The sequence below is a fragment of the Miscanthus floridulus genome, unplaced genomic scaffold, assembly GCF_019320115.1.
Source record: "Miscanthus floridulus cultivar M001 unplaced genomic scaffold, ASM1932011v1 os_2615_1_2, whole genome shotgun sequence".
Taxonomy (NCBI): domain Eukaryota; kingdom Viridiplantae; phylum Streptophyta; class Magnoliopsida; order Poales; family Poaceae; genus Miscanthus; species Miscanthus floridulus.
The window spans coordinates 125739-140024 of NW_027098405.1; the positions used below are offsets into that span (position 1 = coordinate 125739).

At 43.4% G+C, this 14286-nt stretch overlaps 1 non-coding gene and 1 pseudogene across 1 annotated transcript; both read right to left on the bottom strand.

The window, feature by feature from the left end:
• Positions 1–451: 451 nt before the first annotated feature.
• On the bottom strand, positions 452–524 carry TRNAK-CUU (transfer RNA lysine (anticodon CUU)). Its single transcript has one exon. It is a non-coding gene; the product is annotated as a tRNA-Lys (tRNA).
• A 551-nt stretch (positions 525–1075) lies between these two features.
• Positions 1076–6702, bottom strand: LOC136535179 (uncharacterized; annotated as a pseudogene).
• Positions 6703–14286: the final 7584 nt, after the last annotated feature.

Here is a 14286-nt window from a genome sequence, read left to right on the forward strand (position 1 = left end):
CTTGTAAGAGTTGAATTCAAATTTGTAGCACAACTTGCATTGAATGTGATCAAAATCCTTATCTGTTCGAATCTTGCTTTTCAGACCTTGATGCCAACCATTGTTTAAATTGATGCGTTATTGGACGTCTTCAAATTTAATAGGTTGATTGCAAGAGTTGAACTCAAATGCGTACTACATCTCTGGACTAGTGAGAGATTTGAGATATTTACTTCCAGTAAGACGTGCTTGAATTCAAATAAACATGCAGACAAAAGCTCTAGCTGTTTTGAGTTCACAATTGGTTCCACGGCTTGTGTACAGCTAAGGATGGAAACTTCGTGAGAAAGCGAGGAAGATAATAAAGAATCAAATCGAATCCTCTGTGCAGCATTGCTGAAAATCTACCGAAGAAAGAAGAAACATGTAACAAAAATATGAAAAAAAAAACAATCTCCTTGTAAAAACAAATCGCCCACCGTGGGGCTCGAACCCACGACCACAAGGTTAAGAGCCTTGCGCTCTACCGACTGAGCTAGACGGGCTTGGTGCTTTAGTTTGTATTAGAAACTACAAATTATGGTACATCATTTTCCTAAATAAAATCTTTAGCATGGTAGTGCCGCTTCCTAATCTGACTTTGATCAAATAATGCTACTTCACGAGAATGGAGATACTACGCAGTGGAAACAACTGGATCCTGTAACATCCTATACCCCTTTTTTTCTCTCTCCGTATTTCAGACGTTTCACCAGAACTTCATTCGTCTTTCAGACAAATGGCAATTGCAGAACTTTTGCTTAAAAGGAAGCACATTTGTGCACACACCGTTTGAAGCCATAATGATCTGGTGCGATTGTGCGAATAATAGGATCCTGTACCTCCTGCACCCTCCTCTTCAACTTTTCAAACATTCAGCTTGAATTTCACAGAACCTCTGCAGCTAAAAGCATTCCAGATTACACATCAAAGAAAAAAAAAACCCTCTTTGCCTATTAAGCCAAGAAGATTGCAAGTACAGATCTATAACTATATATGACGATCCACTGAAAAGATGAGCGCAGTCACACATATATAACAGATTAACAGAGTAGTGTTTTTCACATTCAGAATTGTGTCTTCCACATTCATGAATAGAGGACAAACACCAGAATTTGTATACGAGTCACGAGCTTAGATATGTACCAGTATTGACTAATAAAAACTCATGACAGTTTGGTTGAACTTAACAGGTATATAATGCTATCTATTTCCTGTCTATTGTTTACCTCCTGTTTCTGACTTTCTATGCATGGCTAACATCTACTACATTTGACAGTTGCTAGAATAGCCAGTCTGGTAAAATTATCTACACAGTAACTGTTGCACAATGCGAGACAAGCGATCCATCTAGCTAGTACCTTTCTTCAGATAGCATGTTACTGTTCAGCCTTATGATCAAATTACTCCAAAGCTCAAGCCACCCAAAAAAAGATCTGGATAGTCATTCATCAATTGATTCTAACACTATCTGAATGACAACATCATCCAGCAGGTCCTCCACCATCAGATCCTCCATGTCCAACGCGGTGCACTCCGCGTCATATACCAGGTTCATCCAGCTGTCCTTCCTCATAAGATCATGTGCAACAATGTCCTCCACCGTCTGGCCTTCCTTCCAATGCAGGCTCAGGTAGCAGCTCACCTTCGCCCACACCTCCTCAAGGACATGATACCCCATGGGAATGGGTCTGGTTCGCAGGTCGAAGCGTGAGTGCCATGGGCCGATGACAAGCGAAGAGTCATAGATGTCCAGCAGGACCTCGTTGATGAGATCAAACAGGAGCATGCGCCTGACAATACTGTGCGGCTCATCGCTTGCCATGCTGAGCTCCTGACATGAGCATTCTGCCTCATCAAAGACCACAGGGCTGACTGGCTGATTGGATGCGTACCAGTCGACATCGCCGCAGCTGAATCCTGATTTCTTGAGGATATCCTTGACATACTGGAAATCAGCCTCGTTCTTGTCACTGACATAAATGTGCAAGGGTTCCACAGAACCTTGTTCAGAAAACTCGTGTATGAAGCGAAAATCCGAATCCAAAGCATCGTTAGTTATGTGCTGCCCTGACTTGACTAGCCACTCTTCATCTTCAAGATCAACATCCTTGGCACCAGACAGTTGTGTCGCCTTAACTAACCACTCTTCATCCTCACGATCAATACCATTCATGACACCAGAGTGCTTCAGTGGTGTGACCAGCCATTCTTCATCATTGAAATTGGCAGCATATGCTCCTGCAGACAGTGGTGGCTTGACTAACCAGTCCTTGTCCTCAAGCTGCAAGTTTTCGAATGGTTGCTCTCAATCTAAAAATTATATTAAGAAAAGAAAAGTGTCACAAGGATTTAAGTACTAGAAAACACATACAAGCAATGGGTTTTAGAGTTTCAGCATAGTGCAGAAAATACAATTAGTAATGGAAAAGGCTGCAATTTGATAGGAAAAGAAGATATGCTTGACAAAAGTAACTAGTCTGCTTCTGAATGGGGGAAAAAATCATGAACTTTTACTAGTAATTTTTGCATTTTATAGTAAATGAAGAGTTCAAATATAATCCACCTGCTATAGAACACTCTGTGAAACTACTGATACGGTCTTGAAAGAATGACCAATCGAAGGAAGGTAAACTATTAATGCGGCGGTGGGAGAAAGACCGGCCAAGAGAAGACAGACTTGGACTTCGAAGGATCCTGCGGAAATCCTCTTCCAAGAAGCCTATGAAAGCAATTTGTGCAAAAAAATGTGACAATATTGTAAGTCATCTAATAGAAAAACTGTATTAATCTTAACTTTCTTTTGTCATCTTACCTCCACAATTCAATTCAATGTGAATATTTTCTGATTGTTCTGTGATATCATCAGGATAGAAATTTCCTTCTGCACAGATAATGAAGGCATCAGTTCCATGTGAAGAAAAGTGATCAGATTCCACATTGCAAGTCTTGGACCCAATCCGAGAAGCTGAAACTTCAGGCAGGGCCTCTTGGTGAGATGAACATAACCGCATCTCTGGAAGAGAAGTTATTCTTTTGAGGCCCATTGGCATCTTCTTATCATTTAAGCTTGCACCGCCTTCCATTGTTATGTTTAATCTTTCTGGAGAAATTCTTGAGTCCCTCGACATTGACTCATAAAGTGTTGAATACTTGTCTACTGATTCTGCAATAGAATATGATCTTCGCATTTGTTTCTCCTCCTGGACAAACTTCTCCATGGAGGAGCCCCTGGTCAATCCAGACATTTTTTGGCCATATGGCAGTTTGTGGAAAACTCCATCCTTGGTAATCCGAGCAAGCTCCTTCCGGTTCTCCCTTACGACATCTTTGATCTTTCTACTGATAGCTTTAAAACGGTTTGAAGCTGTTCCAGCTTTCTCCAGGCTCCTTGATTCTGCAAGAGAAACTGCGGAGCTGTCAACACCAGTAGGCATTCTTGTACTAATGACTTTTGCAGCTTCCAGGTCAGTGGTAGGTCTCGAGGGTGACCTTTGGATTTCTGACCTCCTGCTTTTCTCATTGTCACTCCGATCAAATATAGGGTTACGTTTCCCTGATGACCCTCCTGGTCTTGGAAATGATTCCAATTTGTTCAGTGGTACAGAACCACTGGATGAAGCTTCTTGCCCTTGCTGTTCAGGTGGTACTAGTAATGAAGGATCATGAAGAATCTTCAGAAATAGTTCCCTATGTGCATTAAACAATTCAAGAAAATCCAAGAACTCCTTCGAGTGATGTGTTGCAGCATCACGAGTTTTTTGTGTAGAGGAAGCCTCACTCTCACCAGTGAGATTTCCAGGTGCTGTCCCACAGGGTGCCTCCAGATCTATGCTATCTTTGCCATCCATGCTGCCACAAGCCCTGGTTGGGATGTTGTGGAATCTCATGTGACAGTGGTGGCGGTTCACTGTGAGAAGAATCCATCTCAATGGAGCCCGAGTTGTTCATTGCATGATAATGTGCAGCTAACTCATCAGGAACCTCATAATCAAAGCATTTCGAGTGATGGATTGATCTGGAGCGCAGAAGACGTGATGAGGATGGGGAGCTGGCTGGCGAGCTGCTCTTCTTTTTGTCTTTCCCGGGTGTTTTTTTCTTGAACATGAGTGTCCTCCATATGAACATGTGGGACTTACCAGTTTGAGAGTCACTATTAGTTTCCTTCTGCAACTGAACACCACAAGTAGAGTTAGGAAAAAAAAAATGAGAGGTGCATTAACACTTGACTGGAACTACATCAATAACTTGAAATATACATGTAAAGAGTCCTAGTGATTTAGCATTGACAACTAGAAAATTATCACCAAAGGTTGCAAAGCTCTCATAGATTGCAAACATGGCAATTTTCATCACTATAGTTTGTTGGTGGTGCCATTATACGAATGATATAGTAAGATCCATCACTTCAATATATTAGTAGAAATCTATGAGGCTTCTGTGGTTACCATAAAAGAAATGCAAGTTTATGCACCTACCGGGATATTTTCATCTTTTTCACTGCTAGTTTTGGGCTTTGGGACTTTCACTCCTACAACAAATAGAAAAATGTGGTGAGCACACTACAATTTTAGATGACCAAATAAAGAGACCTGCCCTTGCTATGGTTAGCTTTCAGATAAAAACAGCAAAGATAAATCTAGGGCAATAAGACCAAGATCCAATTCATAACCAGGGAATAAGCATGGCACAGACAATCCTGTGGAAATAATAAAAGGCGTCACCAAAAAATGCAAAACTGAAAGTAGAAATATGTAAAACCTTACTGAGCGTATTGTTACTTCCTTCGCTGTGCTTTCGGTAGGCAATAATCTTCGGCATTTGCAGCCGTTGGTTGAGGGCAAGGAAGTTGAACAGGCCTTCAAGGCAGCCTGTGCTCTTCGTATCAAACCACTTGCTCTCAGCCATTGTTCCAGCAAACCTAGCATCAGTGTAGAAAGGGCAAGATTCAGAACACCCTAAAACTCAACCTAAATATATTGGGATACGCAGACCCATTTCCAATATGTATAAAAGGCTAGTACTGCAGATGCTCCAGATATCCACTTTTCTCAAAAATATAGGTGCATCAATTAAGCGCTAATTTTTATTTAACCCAGCAAGAGAATGTATGTTCTAATTATGTGAATCAAATACAAAAGTTTGACATACAAGTTCCACCTAGGGCACATGTCCCATTTGTGGTTTACATTTGATAACTCAACTGCTAATTTGGGAAGATATGGTAAATTTGCAATGAAGAATTTGTGTTTTAAATAAAATACACAAGTATTTCAGGGTGGGGTTGATTTGCGCTTGCGCCCTCGGCTAACCGGCACAGCTTCGCACTGAGCTTGCTGCCCTTCTTTCCTCCTTGCAGGACATCCGCCTCAATGATTCCAGTGATGTGCGCCTGATGCTGCTGACCGGCAAGCGTTTCAACACCAAAGATGCCTATGCCGCACTCAAGTTGCCCATGGAGTATGAAGACCAGCACAGCAAATTCATATGGAGCTCGGACTGTCCCCATCAAGGTCAAATTGTTCGTGTGGCTTTACTTCAAAGATAGATTAAGCTCTCGGTCCAACCTCTACCGAAAACATGTGCTAAGGGATGACATTTGTGAGAGATGCTCAAATACCACTGAAGACAGACACCATATCTTCTTCGGTTGCTCTTCGATCTTGTCAATTTGGCAACGCCTGGGAGTCCCTACTGCTGCCTCCGTATCTGACGATGACCTATGGAGTCTAAGCACCCCCCCCCCCCCCCCCCCCCCCACCCACACACACACAGGCTTGATAAAGATCTTTGGCCCTCAATCTTGCTAACTATCTTATGGCGTCTTTGGGACGCTCGGAATGGCGCAATCTTCAGGCACGAGCGCTCTTCTGTCACTCAGATTATTGCCCGGGTGATAGACGACCTCACAATTTGGAAGAAACGTTTCAGACTAAAGAAGGCAGGCAGCCCTGATGGCGTTCAGGAATGGATACTGTATCTTCAGAGCTGTAGAAATTCAATCTGTGTAACTGATATCTCTGTGTAGCTGTTGGATGTACAATTTCCTTTAATAAAATTCCAGGTGGGGATCCTCTCCCCCCCGTAGTCTTACTGAAAAAAAAAATACACAAGTAGTTTTTAGGGAAAACCAACCACGAACTGTCACTGATAATTCCCGTACCAAGATCATAAACATTTCAACTAGAAGAAAAATCAGACATTCACAAATCGAACACAACCATGAATTGCGGCTGAAAGACATCAGGACTAATCTTCATCTTGCCAAGCGTTTGTCATGTATGGCCCTTTTTTTTGTTGTGGGGAGGACAATGCAATTTCATCCCTGCCATCGAAATGGGCATGGCACGTTTCTACTCAGGCTCAGCATCATCCACCAAGTCGCAGTTCGGCAAGGATCACATAATCAACAATTCATGTAAACGCAATTGCAATACTCCCCCAAATCCCTAAACACCAATATTAAAATCCTAACCAAACAACCGCGCGGCGAGACAAGGATTGGGAAGAGAATAAGCGAGACATCATACCGGGAAGAAGCGAAAGATCGCTCTTTTCGTGTGCTGCGCATGCGGAGAAGGGAAATGGAGCTCCTCCCCTCCATGGGCTAATGGCTATTTCCTCTCTCTTTATTTCTCTCTCCTCCCCTAGCGAAACAAACCAAACTGTGCGAGGCAGAGAGGAATGCGCTCCTCCTCTCTCCCTCTCAGTCTGAGGCGATGTCGATATCCAATCGTATTCTATTTGACATAGTTGACACTATCCATATTCAAATTCGAATTCAAACAAAAATATAAAAACAAATATAATATCGGTGATATTCATATCCTTAGTCTCAGATGGGCGCTCTAGCTGCTAAAGCCGCCTTCAAAGATAGTCCGGGAACAACTACTTTACGCTTTGCAGCACAGGGAAGAATGGCCTTGATTCTTTTTTTCTCAAAAACCAAACCTTGCGGACAGACCCATACAAGCCGTTTTTTTTATTTTATCCGAAAAACTAAAATATTAAAAGAACATGTCTCAAACTATTTTTTTTTTAAAATAGCCTTTTCAGTCAAGCCAAAAGATGTGGTACAACCGGTAACCTTGATCACGTATTAGTGTGATTAATAATGTGACACATTTTGTGTCCGTTGGTCTCATCTATTTTGATTTTTAGTCTTTTCTTTTCTCTATCAAAACAAAGGACCTATGTATGTCTATTTTTTTTTTCAAAATTTTCAAGTAGGCACTAGAAGATAAACACGGCACATTTTGCTTGTGTCTCGTATCATAACTCTTGTACGGTTGAAATTAAAATTCTTTATATAATGTTATATTTGAGTCTTAGGTTAACTTGTTTAACCTCAAGATGGACTCCAGAAATCTAGCAAAATTATATAAATTTATAGTTCAGAAAGTAGTATTTTGGCATGGAATTTCTCATCATACATATTTAGATGTGTCGGCGTTTTGTTGACCGACTAGTGAATTTATACGAATGCCGCGCTGCTCTAGGAAGACGATGGTAGCATCTAAAAGAAACGAGGAGTTATACTGGTTCAGGCCGGAGCCCTACGTCTAGTCTCAGAGATGGTCAAGTGCGTGTTCCTCGCTTGAATGCTCTCGGGGTAATTATTGGAAGTAACAAATATTATTGCTCTATATATAAAGTCCTCCTTTTAGAATGCATCGTACATTGGCTCCCCATGCCTCCATAGCCTCTCCATTTCTTGCATCAAAGGCTCGAGGAACACGTCTATATCAATGCCTAGTTGTTTAGGGCCAAAAATAAGAATAGTGAGGAGAAGGTATTTTCTCTTCTAACACAACAATATTGGGATGTTGTACATGATCAAGATCACTAGCCAAGTGTTGTGGTCGCTCATCCTCTCATTGAAGGGATTCATTCCATCGGTGCTCAAGCCAAACTATACATTCCTTGGGTCATCGCTGAATTCTTTGTGCTTCTCATCGATCCTTTGCCACTGACTACAATCAGCTAGGTGTGCAATCTTATCATCATCCACCTTGAGCTCATCATCCCACCAAGTCATGAGTGCGGCTTCTTGAGGGTTTAGGAAGATACGTCTCAAGCGGTCGGTCACTGGCAAGTACCACACTACCAAGGCATGAATTCTTCTCTGCTTTGCATCGTTGGCTAATGGAGTGTCCTCTGGGGGCTGAGATTCTTGTACCACCTTTTTCGTACCCTTCTTATTCATCTTTTTCCCCATGGAGGCTTTGCCCTCACTGTAAAGGTCATTGTTCTTGTATCGGCTGGCCCCACATCGGGGATATTTATCCAGTGACTTGAATGTTTTGCCACAAAAAAGGATACAGTGGTTGGGACATGCATGGATTTTTTTTAACCCCCATTGCCAATGGACTTATGACCTTCTTCGCTTGGTATATGTTGGTGGGAACTGAGTTTGGTTGTGGCAGCACCCATGACAGGAGACGCAATAGATTATTGAAACTACAGTCTGACCAGCCATACTTAGCCTTCAGGATGAGTAGCTTAAGCACAAAACGTAGCAATGTCCAGTGTGTTAGACAACCCTTTTCAACACCATACACAACCTCCTTTGATGCTTTTTTCACCCTTTTAAAATTTTCTAGACCTTTCAGGCTCTTTAGTAAAATCTCTGGTCTAAGGGCTCGAATCATGTCCTCCAAATCATCTTCATCCCTGACACGTGCTCCGCCATCATTATTGGCACCACCTTCGTCATTACCATCCCAACCACCAGCATCACCACCTTGTTCATTGCTAAACTCGGGATCCATTCGTGCATCAAGCTCTGCTGAATATTGGGACAAGGATTCTAGGGTTTTGTCGTCGTATTCCTCCTCATCCTCGCCATTAACAATAACCATTTCACCATGATAAATCCACACTATGTAGTCCTCAACAAATCCTCGCATAATCAAATGTGATCTGATGATAGTCACATCTGTCCATGCCATACGGTTCTTGCACTCTTTATAGGGACAAATAATTATATCCTTATTCTCTGTCAACATCGTTGCATGCTTCTCTACGGCTTCAATAAATTTATCCACCTCTTCACATAATCCTACCTTGAACCTTAATGAACCATACATCCAAGAGTTCCTGTACTCCATCTTTTACAACAACAAAACAAACATTAAAGGACTACTTATTCAGATATATATAAAAATGAATCAAATTAATAATTACTTGAGAATAATTGTATATACTTTAGATACATATATGAATATAAATCAAATATAATTACATGAAGCATACAAACACACCATGGTAGAGGAAAATTAATTAATGGCCTATTTATCCATAAATAATTAAAATACATATTTGTTGATTACAATAAACAATTTCAAAGACAACAATTAGCAACAATTATATTTTACCCAATATCTTTCATGCAAACCCTAGTCCAATTTCATCAAACATAAATTTATAAAAACAAAATTAATAAAAAAACCAAACCCTAGATCTAGATCTAGATCTACATGCACATGAAACATCCATAAAACTAACTAATTGTACATTAAAATCAAGAAACATGGACCAAATAAGGGTATGATCTTGTTCCCCTACCTAATTTACCCTAGTACATTCAAAACTTGGGTCTAATTTGCTTCATAAGTAGCTCAAGCACCATAGAAGAGAGAGAAAAGCAAAACTCTAATTACTCACTAACCAACCATTAAAACTTCCAAAAAAAGTGTGGAATAGTATTTTCTTACCTTCTACAACCTCTCTACCAAAGGATTTGAGACCAAAACCTTCCCCCCTTAGTAGAGCAATTTTTGGGAGGTGCCCAAGGCCTCCCAAGCCTTTTTTTCTCGGGTAAGAGTGAGTGACCCAAGGAGGAAGAAGGGGGTTGCAGCCTTTTGTAGGCTGGTGATTGAGCCGCCCCTACAAATCGTAATACCGGGGGTGGCTAGTGAGTGAGCCACCCCTACAAATTGACCCATTTGTAGGGGCGGCTCGTATCACCAGCCGCTCCTACTATGCCATTTGTAGGGGCGGCTGGTCTCGTGGGTCCCGAGCATGCCTACTGTAGGGGCGCCTCCATCCCTAGCCGTCCCTACAAAAAATTTGAGCCATTGCTATAAACCTTTTCTATAGTAGTGGCAGTTATTTTAGATAAATAGAGTAAGAGAAGATTTATCGAGTTGAATAAGGTTTCTGAAATGATGGAGCCACCATCCATTGAGAGCCAAGCTTCCGCAGAGACTAAGTTAATTCGTGCATGCACACACGACATGGTTCATGCACATTTCCTATACTTTGAGCCTAAAATTAATGCTCTTCTTAGATGATGGCTTCGAGTTCGAGATGATGATTGTTGGAGGGAAGATATGTTCTTTGGCCTTTGAAAAAAAGATTAGGGGAGACATACTAGATAGATGAAGGAGATGGGCAGAGTTTGGGTCAGGGAGAGGCACAAGAGTAACGTGACGACACTAGGTCGTAGGGATAGGGCAGGGCGAGGGGGACGCTGTGCCCAGGGGTCGTTAAGGATGAGGCATGGTTAAAGATGATTCAATAGCCGCATAATAAAAATGGACGCGGTAACGCATGGCCGTGCGTGCGTTAGGCCAGCCACATGGTCGCCTTCCTCCTCGCACCCCACCCCTGCCTTCATCCGCCTCACCATTGATGCTGAATCCATCCGAAGCAGCATCGTCTATGACTGTCGACGCTGGATCCGCTCGAAGCACTACTGAAGCTCCACTGATCTGCCCACCGCCCGTGGCGACCTCCTTCTTTCCCTTACCTCTCCCGACGTCCACCAAGGCCATGGGTGCCTCCGCCCTAACCTGACCTAGTGGCCTCCAATGCTACCAGAACCCTAAAGTCATCCCCCACCATCCCCATTGCCTGGTCGGGCTGCCTCCCCCGATCTCCTTCTCTTCTAAGTCTGCCAGAGTTGAGGAAGAAGGAGAGAGGGAGAGAGAGAAGGCCGTCGGAGTTGTGGAAGATGTTGTTAGACGCGGACATCGGGGGTTGGGGAATGGGAGATGGGGGAGGTGGGTGTGTAGTGCGCCTAAAAACAAGCCGCATGGTATGAAGTCTTTACCAAATTCAATTACTCTGATTTGTCGTCTAAAAGAAATGAACAAACAAAAAACAGGCACGTAATGTAGAGTGTTTCCCTTATTAGCGTGCGGCCGCCATTAAGCAATGATCAAACACATGGCTGACTGGCAATCATCCACACACATCATCACCCTACATATGACTCTCGGAGTCTCCATTGATTGCAGCGTCGGCTGGCCGGCCATTCGGTCAGTGCGCACAGTAGTCCTTGTACAAGCATGGCCAGGTGTAGGACCCACCACGACCCTTAGCGGTGCACTGGCTGCAGCTCTCATAGCCCGTGTTGTCCAGGTTGAGGACGTGGTTGCTGATGTCGCCATCGCTTGCGCCCAGCAGCAGGCCACCGAGCTTCGGCACCACCTCGTCCTCCACCAGTCGCTGATAGTGCTGCTACCACTCGTTACTCCGAGCACCGTCAGCGCTGGAGACCCTTGTCTTCGCAGCAGGGCTGCTGATGATCACCATCCTGGTGCCATTGTACTTGCCGCCGCCAGCAGTGGCTGGGACGGCATATGCGATGAGGACGAGGAGGAAGAGGACGGCGAGGGGTAGGCTGCTGCTGGCTGCCATCATGTGCACGACCGATGGATCGACTCAGTTATTTCTATGGTAAGGTTGTGGTCATGCACATGGCACCTCGTCTGGCGGTCTAGCTAGCTAGCACTACCGGAAATAGCCGCTTTGCCTAGTGTCACAGGCACTCGGCAAAGCCCAAAAAACACTCAGCAAAGGGTTTACCGAGTGTAACACTCGGCAAACAGCACACGGCATCTACAGTGCCAGCAAACGGCTCTTTGTCGAGTGTTTTCTATCGGGCACTCGGCAAAGACTTTGCCGAGGGCTGAAACTGACGCTCGGTGAAAAAAGTAACGTGACGTAGCGGAGACAGTCACGGCCCATTTGCTGAGTGTCAAATCTCGGGCACTCGGCAAACATTCCTAATTTGCCGAGTGTTAAATTCTAGGCACTCGACAAACTTTGATTCTTTGCCATGTGTCCTAGTCTAGGCACTCGGCAAACACTTCCTCCTTTGCCATGTGTCCTAGTCTAGGCACTTGACAAACTTTGCTTCTTTGCCGTGTGTCCCAGTCCAGGCACTCGGCAAACTTTGCTTCTTTGTCGGCTGTCCCAGTCTAGGCACTCGACAAACTTTTCTTCTTTGCCATGTGTCCTAGTCTTCCTCATGACATAGAATTTTGGCTTCTTTGCCGAGTGTCATAGCGCAGACACTCGGCAAAGAAGCCATTTTAGTCCCAGAATGCATAGAATTTTGCCATGTGTACACTTTGCCAAGTGTTTTAACCCTGGCACTCGGCAAAAGCCTCTTTGCCGAGTGTTACACTCGGCAAAGCTACCACAAATAATCAGTTTATTAGGTTCGGTTACAGCCACGTACCACATTCAAATAAATATCACATCCATCACAGATAGTTCACAACAGGCATCACAGACAGTTCATATAGATATATCGACAACACATAAATGCAAATAAACTTCAGAATAACAAGTAGGTTCATTCACAACCACAAGTAGTCATAGGTAATCCACAAATGTAAATACAAATAAAATCACAAGTAGTCACTTAGGCCATGAGTTCCACTATGATAGGGCAGGGTCATGAGGCTCATTCGATGCCGCCGATTGATGCTGCACAAAGGAGAAGAGATTGCATGTGTGAGACAAGATTAAACAACACGTATGGTCTCTCTGCTGCCTAACTAGTATAACCCTTACAACTATTAGCAATATCTTCTCAGTCGCATTGTACTCTAGTATGATTGCTTAAGTACTAGTTGGTAACAAACATATAGCATTAGTCACTAAGTTTCTAGTGTCTTGGCATTGTTGTAAGATTGATTCTGCATAAACTAGATTATAAGGTTGTAAAGTGACTCACAGTGCCTGAAACAGTATTTGGAGCAGGTTGAGGAGGAGGGACTGGAAACGGTGGTGGAGGTTGATGTCTCGTCTGAATGGATGGTCAAGAGGGAGGAATTGTCAATGTTTGTCGAATGAAGAATATTTGCCACCCTTCGTCAACCAAATGAACATCAGTGACGCCTTGCATACTGGGCATGAGAACTTCCCATGAACACACCAGTCGCAGAATATCCCATACGTCGGAAAGTCATGCAGGGAGTACTGGTACCAAACATACATTTTGAAGTTTGTCTTTGTAGCTCGGTCGTATGTCCATACCCCTTCCTCCCAAGCATGGACCAAATCATCAATCAGAGGCTCCATGTACACACTCATATTATTCCTTGGGTGTTCAGGAATTATCAACGACAAGAATATGTTCTGTCGTTGAAAGAGGACGCCAGGGGGGAGATTGATAGGGATAACGAACATGGGCCAACAAGTGTATGAGGCAACCTCCATTCCATAAGGATTGAACCCATCTGTTGCCAGCGCAACACGTACATTACGAGCCTCTAGAGCTTTCTCACAATGAATCATATCAAACCTTGTCCATGCTTCACCATCGGATGGATGCACCAGCTTCTCAGGATTGTATCGACGTCCGTATTTGTGCCATGTCATCTGTTTCGTGGATTCCTCAGTCATATAAAGTCGTTAGATCCTCGGTATGAATGGAAGGTACCGTAGGATCTTCACGGGGATGGCGAGCTGCCTCTTCTGACCATCACCAGAGTCTACCTCTAGGAACCTAGATGATTTACACTTCACACAGTACTTTGCTTCTGCATGTTCTTTCCTAAATAAGATGCATCCCTTCGGACAAGCATGTATCTGCTCATATGGCATCTTAAGTGCACAAAGGAGTTTCTGTGCCTCATACATGCTCTTTGGCAGGATGTGACCATCTAGGAGCAGACTACCAACAACTGTCAGCATAACATCAAAGGCTTCTTGACTCAAGCTAAATTGGGACTTTACGACCATTAGACGTGCAATGGCATCCAATTGAGAAACCTTAGCATGCCCATGAAGGGGTTGTTGTGCCACAAACAACATATCGTAATACGCCTTTATGGTTGGCTCTGGCTCCTCCTCCCTATGTCCTTCATCAAAGTGTGCTTCATGATAGTCATTTAACATGTCTCCTACCCCAGCATTAGCATCATAATCCTCGATGTGTTGTCTCACGACCTCGTCTCTCACACGATCGGATTCACCATGGTAGATCCACCGGGTAAGTCCACCGTAAATCCATTCTTGCAAAGATGT